The sequence below is a fragment of the Psammomys obesus genome, unplaced genomic scaffold (assembly GCF_907164565.1).
Source record: "Psammomys obesus unplaced genomic scaffold, mPsaObe1.curated_primary_1811, whole genome shotgun sequence".
Classification (NCBI taxonomy): Eukaryota; Metazoa; Chordata; class Mammalia; order Rodentia; family Muridae; genus Psammomys; species Psammomys obesus.
In genome coordinates this window covers 7773620-7783278 of record NW_026591598.1, presented here as the reverse complement: position 1 = coordinate 7783278, position 9659 = coordinate 7773620, and positions in this window count along the sequence as shown.

Here is a 9659-nt window from a genome sequence, read left to right as displayed (position 1 = left end):
ATTTAATTAGGGCTGGATTACAGTTTCAGAGGATTAGTCCATTAGCATCATGGTGGGAAGCATGGCAGCATGCAGACAGACATGGTGCTGGAGGTGCCAAGAGTTCCACATCTTGATCCAAAGGCAGCAGCAGGAGACTGCACCTCTCACACTGGGCGTAGCTTGAGCGTAGATAACCTCAAAACCCACCTCCACAGTGACACACTTCCTCCAACAAGGCCACACACTTCCATATAGTGCCACTCCCTAAGGCCAAGCATTCAAACCCGAGAGTTTACAGGGGCCGTTCCTACTCGAACCACCACAAGAGGGGATGTGAGAAAGGAAGGCTTCCCCAAGTCCCCCCTGAGTCTGAGTCTTTGGGAGGTAGGTGGTTACAGGCTGTACAGCCAGAAAGGCTGGATTTCCTGCTGCAGTTAACAGCCACACATTCTCATTTAATAGTGAAAAAGCAGGTGTTTGTTACCGTTAGGGGTAAACACTGTTTCCTCTTCCTCCTTTGCCTCCTCCTCCTTGACAGGGTCTCATGTAACCCAAACTGTCCTCTATGGAGCTGAAGATAACGCTGAGCTTTTAGAAAAAAAATTTTTTTTTACATGTATAGGTGTTTTGACTGAATGTACACTTGTGTGCCGTGTGCGTGCCTGGTATCCTCAGAGGCTATGAAAGTGCTGGATTCCTTAGGAATGAAGTTGTAGCTGTGAGCCACCAGGTAGATGCTGGGAATTGAACCGGGGTCCTCTGGAAGAGCAGCCAGTGCTCCTAACTATCAGGCCATCTCGCCAGCCCCAGACCTTGAACTTCTGATTCTGAATCTCCACCCCGAAAGCCTGGGATTACAAGCCTGTGCCACCACACATGGCTAAAAGGGTTTTCTTTGTAACAAAGGATACATTGAAAAAGGAAGCCTATACTTCCTTGTTTGCTGAGGAAAGGGGACCAAGAGAGATGAAATTTGCATAAGTATTAGAATTCTCAAAACACAGGAAATAAGAAGAAACTCCTGCCTAGAATCCCAGAAGAGAGTTCAATTCATTGTTCAGTTCCAATCACTGCCTCCTGAATCACTGATGGCTCTTTTCTCGTTTTTATTAGAATTCTGTTTAATTTCCCAGGTTGACACAGTGATTGGAAACCCAGTGAACAAAAAAAAAAAAAAAAAAAAAAAAAAGAAAAGAAATTTTATGTCCGGGGAAAAAAAAGTTCAGAAAAATGCATTCAATGAATCTGATATCAAAATGGAGAAAAGGTATAAAAATAAATCTTCACATTGACATTGAATTGGGAAGGAGATTTAATATACTTTAAAAACCTTTTGTAGTAACATCCTGCACTGCTAATTGGCCAACCGACCTATCATATTGTAAAAATAGAAAGAGCTAGGGAAGTAGCCCACTGGGGAGAATATTTGCCTAGTGTGTTTGTTCTGTCGTGCGCACCACATACACTTTTTTTTTTTTTTTAAGGAAAAATGGTGGTACCATCTGGTTGTGTCCTTGCGTGGCTAAAAGGGTAAGGGTCCCTTTCATAAAGCTTCCCAAAGGCCTTACCACCATAATAGCAGGCACTGGGCCCTAATGTGAACTGGGGAGGGGAGCACCTGGAGTCCAGCCATGTCACGTGGTCACCTCTTTCCTTTCCACACCAATCCCACAAGGTATATATAGTCTTAATACCGCCGCTCTACCGGGAGGAAAATAAGGCCCAGATAAATGGCAGGGTGAGGTCCATGTGACTAAGGATTCCCATGAGGCCTCTGGAACCCGCCCTGGGCCAAAGGACCTAAGGTGTCTCAGGGAAAATAGTGCAGTTACAAGACTGTCCCCTGACTCCCTTCTCTGAGGTGCTTACCAATCGGCTAGCTGGAGGCATACAGATGAGGGGACACAGGTGGGCCTCAGCATGGCGGGAGGGAAGTAGAGAACCTTGAGGTGCACACGTGGCTGCCTGGGCCTACTCTTCTTTTCTGACGAGTAAACAGCAGCTGAGGAGGAGGCCCCGCTTGGGCCTGGTTTGCAATACTCTGGCTTAGCGCGTCAAATGTGGAGTTGTTTCCTTGCTCCTCAGCGCCCCCTTGTGCCATGCTGACCCGCCCGCTGAGGCTCTGCCCGGTTGCCTGGTGTTCTTCAGCTCAGGTCTCCACACCTCCTTGTAAAGGGGCCGTCATCCGAGCCTAGGAGTCAACTGTCTCCATCGGAGCGGCTGTGACTGCAGCTGTGGTTCCTCCCTAGCTGTGCATGGCCTCGTGGTCTCAGGAGGTGCTCTCTTGTTCGGTGTGTGGAAGGCTGGCCGAAGGGTGTGTGTGTGTGTGTGTCTATGGGGACCCTCCATCTAGGCGGCTCTGGGGAAGTCGTGACTACAGTGAGCTGCTGATCCATTTTGGAGGTGCAGCTGTTTCGTGGGTCACTGGTTCTCCAAGTCGGACTTCGGTGGAATGGTATTTTGGCTTGTTGTAGGTTCACTCTGGGGGAGGTGGTGGGAGGGTAGGCCTTGGTTTACACCTCCTTGTGGGCCTGCTTCTCCCACGACGCCCGCTCTGTCCCTCTGGCATGGCTCTGGATTTTTCTCTTCTGATTCTATGCACCGGGGCTCAGGCTACTTAACAGCAAAGGCTGTGACATGGAATGCATTTGCCAGGCCCCGGGCGGGAGGTCTTAACATGCCGGGAGGCTCCTGAAACCAGGCCTAGGAAGAAAGTACTTCTAATTGGCCTATTTTACACAAGGCCAAAGTGTTGCTCTCAGAAAGCGAGTCACTCTGCCGGGGTTATACAGCCAGTGAGGGTTGTTCTAGGAGATGGATTATGTTTGTGTGTGTGTACTGGCTAGAGACAGTGTAACCATCCAGTCCAGGCTGGAGTTTGCACTTGCTGTCAGAGAAGGGTTCGGAGGCCAGAGCGGGGTGTTAAAAGGTGCCCGGCACTGGCCTGTCTACCAGGACAGAACAGCTTCAAGTCCCTTTGAGCCTGAGCCTTTCAAAGCGTCAACCAAAGCAGGGAGGGAAATGTCTGCTCAGGCCCCCACGAATCCTGAGCCAGAGTGTCTGGCACGGGGCCCAGCAGTCTTGTGGCTTCACAAATCTCCCTGTTGTTTCTGATGCCTGCCTAGGACAGAGAACCACTGGAGAAGGCAGGAGAGAGCCTTGGCCCCGGGCCTTCCCACCGCACTCTCTGCTGGAATCTGTCAGCAGCTGCAGGAAGCCAGTGTTTGTTTTTTGGCTGAGTGGGCTTTTTGTATGTGGTGGCGTCTATTTTCTCATCACATTTGTTAGAAGGTCTGGCGTGAGGGAAAGTGTGTGAATTCCTTAATCATCATACTCTATTATTATTATTATTATTTTCACATTTGGGTGTAGCCTAACAGAATGAAAATAAACACAGTGAGACCCAAAGCAATGTGTGCTGCCTCCAGAGCATCTCGCCTAGGGAAAGCCTGAGGATGTCGCCCAACCCTGCTCGGTCCACGTACTTGGATGGCCCAATAATGAGGAGCACTGGCTGCTCTTCCAGAGGACCCTGGTTCAATTCCCAGCACCTCGGAACTTGGCCTTCTTGGTGCTGGCAGAGACAGACCCTCTGTGCCAGCCCATGTATTAGGGCACACAGAGGCCTCATTGATAACTACAATTCAGGGCTCTCAGGCTCTGGTTCTGTGTCTGAACATCTCTTGAAGTATTTCAATAGTGCACACCCTGATTTGAGGACAGGCTGTGCCACGAGCCTGCTGTGTGATCTTGGGCATGTGACTTAGCTACTCTGGGCTCCAGCCCTCCTGGCCCCCACTGCCCCCCAGGATGAGAGTAATGCTTCCCATCTTGTGGGCTTGTTATGAAGGGAAAGGAAGATGTGTCGTGTAGCAGGGCCACTTTCGGTTGTATGACTTTGGATGAGCTAACCTCTCTGCTTCTTTCCTGCCTTGTAACCTGGAACTGCTGATCGTGCACTTAAGGTCGTGGCAGGGTTAAAGAGTCCAAGGGCCTAACGTCTCTATGCATCACTGTCAGATTTATGTGTAAATCTATTGCTGCACAAAAGCAAGCACTTCAGAAATGTCAGCTACTATGAGGCACAGGGCATAGAGCCTGGGAGATTATATATATATATATTCAATAGAAAGTGGTTATCGATATTATTGGTTTTCATCCTTAACTCGTGAACAGCTCTGATCTTAAAAAAGTCCTCAGGCTGCTCTTCCATTTCTGGCTTCTGGAGGTTTCAGGACCAGAGCCCTAGAAGAGTCTGCAGTACTGACTTTGGGTTTATGTCTTTTCTGCCAGCTCCTGTGTGTCTGGTCATGAGCTCCAGCTACAGTTTTCTTGCTGTTTGTCCTTGGTCTGTGGTTGACACTCCCTGTTCTGGCTTGACATCCTGTGCTGGCTCATCATTGATATCAATTTGCCTGGATTTGGAGTCACCTATGGGACATACCCCTGTGAGGACGTTTCTAGAGAGGTCAGGTTTAACAGAGGGAGAAGACCCATCCTGGATAAAGTGGCACCCTCACCCTCTCAAGAGCTGAGGCCCTGCACTGAGTGTGAGGAGAAAAGAAAGCCAGACAAAGGTTGGTTTCTCCTCTCTCTACTTTCTAGTTCATGGAGATGTGAGGAGGGCTGGCCACGCCCTGCTGTTAGCTCTCCTGTGCCTCCCCGGCCATGATCGGCTCTACCCTCTCAAACCAGCAGCTGAAATGCATTCTTTCCCCCTCAATCTGTGGCTTTCTTCCCAGGGCTTATCCCACTGGCCTTAAATCAGGCCGTCCAGGGTTAGGTTCCTGCTTCAGCTTTCTAGCTAGGTAACCTTAGAGAATCATTCAATCTGAATTTTCCTGGCTGTAAGAAAGGTCCTAGTAAAATACTTTTCCTGCAGGGCTGTCTGAAGATAAAGGAGCTCGCATGCATTCTCCAAGGTGCTCAGTAATGTTTATCTGTTTTTCTCTTTTCCTCTCCTCCAGGAGTGACTCACTGTGAACAGAACACACTGATGTTTAAATGGAGGAAACAGAGCTGGCAAGATGGTCAAGCCTGACGGCAGAAGTTTGATCCCTGGGATCCATGTGGTGGAAGGAAGAGAATCAGCTCCTGCAAATTGTCCCCTGACCTCCATTGCGCATGCCCATACATACACAAGTAAATAAACATAAAGAAGCAAATGAGGAAAACGACGATCTCCCTTTCTCTCCTACAATTTTGACATTTTGGGGGCTGGGAGGAAGGAATATCCCCAGCTAAACCCTGTCCTCACCTAAAAGGGCACACTGTGTCCCTGTGCACCCTAGCCTGTGGCATGAGGTAGTTATGGCCAGGATGGGCTGGACTATGTCTTCTTCCCCCAAGAGGTGTTAGTGTCTTAAGCTGGAGAGACGGCTTGGTTTGCAAAGTATTTGCTTCACAAGTTTGATCCCTAGAACCCACATAAAAGCTGGGCATGGGGGAGTGTGTCTACAATCCCGATGCTGGTGAAGCAGAGCTCAGAGGGTCCCTCAGGCTCCCTGTCCAGAAGCCTATCCTTGTTGCTTAACCTTAGATGGCCAGTGATTGAGGAAGACACGAAGCCTTGACCTCTGGTGTCTGCCTGCAGTCCCCGCCCCCACATGCATGCATGGACATGTACACACACACAAAAGCATGTTAGCGTTCTTGCTTGCAGTACCATGTGCTCTTGCTTGGAACTTGACAGAACTCGCAAGTTAAATGGAACTCATTATGGTAAGTCCCAATTCGATATAAGGCATGTCTCCAGTTAAAGGAGAATTTGAGCCAGAGCCAGACACATCCAGAGAGAGAGAGGAGAGAGAGAGAGAGAGGGGGGCGAACCCTCTCAGAAGACAGCAACATGCTGGAGCAGCGTCTCTCAACCTTCCCAATGTCCCTCGTGTTGTGGTGACCCCCAGTCATCAAATTATTTTCACTGCTACTCCATAACGGCAACTGTGCTACTGTTGTGAATTGTCATGTAAATACCTGACATTTCCAATGGTCTTAGGCGACCCTTGTGAAAGGGTCATTCAACACCCCCTCCCCACTTCTAAAGGGGTTACAACCCACAGCTTGAGGATCACCGTGCTGGAGTTATGCACCACAAAGTTAGGAATGCCAAAGATGGCCGCAAACACCAGGGGCTGAGAAGCAAGGGAGGGGACTCTTCTAGAGCTGTCAGAGAGAGAAGGCCCAGCCTGTCAACACCTTATTGCCAGCTTTCAGCCTCCAGAAATGGGAAATGACACAGTTCTGTTGTTTCTTTTTTTTTTTTTTTTCATTTTTGTTGTTTCACAGCACCAGCTGCTGCTTCTTTGTTCCGACAGCCCTGGGAAATGAATTCAGGCACAGTTTTGGGAAGCCTGAATAAATAAACATTTTGCCAACCCTCTAGCTCCCAAGAGCCCTCTGCAAGGCATTTAGGAAGGTCTGATGGTACGGAAAGGAGAGGCAGGCGGAGAGGAGCCCTTGGGCTGGATGCCAGCAGGATGCTCAGGCCAGAAATGCCAGTTGCTGGGAATTTTCAAACAGAAAAGTTAAAAGTTAAGGGTGAGGAGCTGTGGAGCAGGTAAGGCAAGCACGAGGACCCAAATTAGAACCCCAGAACCCATGTACGGAGCCAGGCTTCTAATCCCAGCACTGGGGAGGAGACAGCAGGTGTTTGCTAGCCAGCCAAACTAGCCAGCTTGCTGGCTTAGAGACCGGGGAGAGACCCTGTCTCAAAAATTAAGATGGATGGTACCTGAGAACGGACACTTGAGGCGCTCTTCTAGTCTTCACTGGCACATGTGCCCATGTGCTTATATACCTACACATAATACATATACCAACACACACACTTGCGCGCACATACAAGTAAGAGTCACTGTCTTTCTTCCTCTCACTTTCTCTCTCTCTCTGTTAAGTTTTGTTTGTTTGTTTGGTTGGTTGTTTGAGACAGCCTTTCACTGTGTAGCCCTAGCCATCCTGGAACTTGCTCCTGAGTGCTGGGAATAAAGGCATGCGCCACCACCGCCCAGCACAGTATTTCTTTGTGAGTGATGCTGGGGAGTAAATCCAGGGCCTCCCACATTTACCAATGAGCCACATTCACCTCCAGCCACTGGTTTTAAAAACTAAGCTTCACGCTTACTTGCTGTGCTATTCTGGGCAAGTTACTGAACTTTTCTGAGCTGCAGATACCTCATCTGCAAGATGGGAACAACTACAGCTCTCAGGACATAAGACTGTCATATTGGTCCATCGATGTAATATTTACTTAATATAGAAAGAGAGAAAGGCAGCCTATCTGTACACAGACCAGAAGGTAGACATTTCCCTCTCATTGCTAGCTCTTGAGAGATTTCAGGTGGGTAGCCTGGACTCTAATGTGTTCATTCACCAAGGTGCTAAATGTACCTACTGTGTGTCTACTAATGCTAGGCAGACTTAGACCATGCCACCCCAAAATAGTCAGCTCAACAGGCACTTAAAATAGAGAGCCAGTGTACAAAATGGGCAAATAATAAAAAATTAAAGCTGGGCATAGTGTTGGATGCCTGTAATGCTAGGAGTTCAAAGTCATCCATGGCTACATGTCTGGTTTGAGGTCAGTCTGAGCTACATAAGACCCTGTTGTGAACAAACAAACAAACAAAAAAAAAATCCAAAATACTCCAAAAATGAAAAAGCCAAACCAAATCAAACCAAACCAAACAAGACAAAAGCCACAACAACAAAAACAGTAGAAGCCTAGCATGGTAACAGGCGTCTGTACTCCCAGTACTTGGAAATTGTTATGGGTTTCGGGCCAGCCTGAGCTACTAGTGAGATCTCTCTTCAGCAACAAAACATAGAGTCAATACTGTTTAGGTGCATTTCCTCTCCTCTGAGCCTCATCTTTTGAAGATTCTGCCATGGCTCTCAAGGCCTACAGCCCTTTCTGATGCCTGATCCCAGCGGAATCTTGCTCCTTGAGAAAGAGGGGGAGGGCTCACAGACAAGGACTGTGAGACCCATGCTGTTAAGTGACAGCTGTCGCTCAAAGCAGGCACCTGCAAGCTGCTCCTGTAAAGACACTCCTGCACACAGAGAGCACAAAGCTTCCAGGCCGAAGGACCCAGAGAAATTGGTCTAAAGCCAGTTGGTTCACAGAGAGAAAGGAGGCTCAGTTGTCAGGTGTGGCCCAGGCAAGGTGAGACTCAGATGATGGCTTTCCCAGAATTCACGGTCCCACACTGCCCCATGTGCACGGATGCTCACAGCAGACCAAGCTCTTGGTTACACTGGTTTGAAACACTGCTTTCATGGTGTAGCGAGCACCCCCATCCATATCATTTATAGGGCGCTTCATTATATGCCAAGGGCTCTGTTTTAAAATTTATGTGTGTGCATGTTTTGTTTGTGTACGTATATGCACCTGTGTGTCTGATAACTAAGGAAGGCAGAAGAGGGTGTTGGATACCCTAGAACTGGAGTTATGTGGACTTCTCAATGGGGTACCAGGAACCAAACCTGGGTCCTCTGTAAAACCAACAAATGCTCTCACCCTCTGAGCCATCTCTCCAGCCTTACCAAGGGTTTTTCTTAAAAAATGTAAATTCTTTTTTTGTTTGTGTTTGTTTTTCGAGACTGGGTTTCTCTGTGTAGCCCTGGCTGTAGACCTCTCTGTAGGCCAGGCTGGCCTTGAACTCTGAGATTTGCTGGGATTAAAGGCATGCGCTACCACGCTTGGCTTAAAACTCGTAAATTCTTAATGTAGTTTACGTAAGGCATTTTAACTGGGCACTAATCGTACGCGTATAATTCGGAGGAACACACACACACACACACACACACACACACACACACACACACACACACACTTTCTGTAACCCTCACCAAGCACCCCGAAAGGTTACACTATGTTCCTTCCCAATCAGTAACCACACGTCCAGAGACAACCAGCATTCTGACTTCTACCCGGTGAACTCTTGAACTGGCTTCCGAACGTCGCCCCGTGCACGGTAAGCGCTCCGAGGAGCCCTGCTCTCGGGTCCGTCCTCGTGTGCTTCAATAATCAGCTGAGAAGTTTCACCAGACCAAAAAAAAAAAAAAAAAAAAAAAAAAAAAAAAAAATTCAGCAACCGGTACTAAGGGTCAAAGGAGGGAGGAGCCAGCGACCAGGACTGTGAATTCCATCGCGTTTCGGGGCCACGGAAGGCTCGGTAGAGGACACTTCACACTGGTGGAGGAGAAGGAATTTGTCTGCAGAAGAAGAGACGCGCTTTGAGTTGACGCCACATTTCATCTGAGTCTGGCGGATTGTGCGAGCGAAGGCCGGAGGTGTCGTCCTGAGGGCGTGAAGCCACCAAAGCCTCTCTGGACACGTTTGAGCTGACATTTGATGCCCGGAAGAGGAGATGGAGTAAAAGGGTCGTATTACAAAATAAGACGGAGAGGACATTGGACTTGGGCTCCAAGGGAGAAGTTAGAACTTCACCAGGCGAGGAGCGACTTCAGCCAGGGACAGAAAAAGTTTCCCGGAGTCACTTTTCGAGACTCAGGACGCAGGATCGGAGGCTCCGAGCACGGAAACGCCTGAAACTCCAAGGATTTCCCCGCGTGAACCTCCGCGGACACCGGCCGGGCGGCAGCCCAACCACGCGGCTTTGCGGAGCTGCCCGGCGGGGCTGAATGCTTTATGTCCGAACTGACCAATGGGCTGG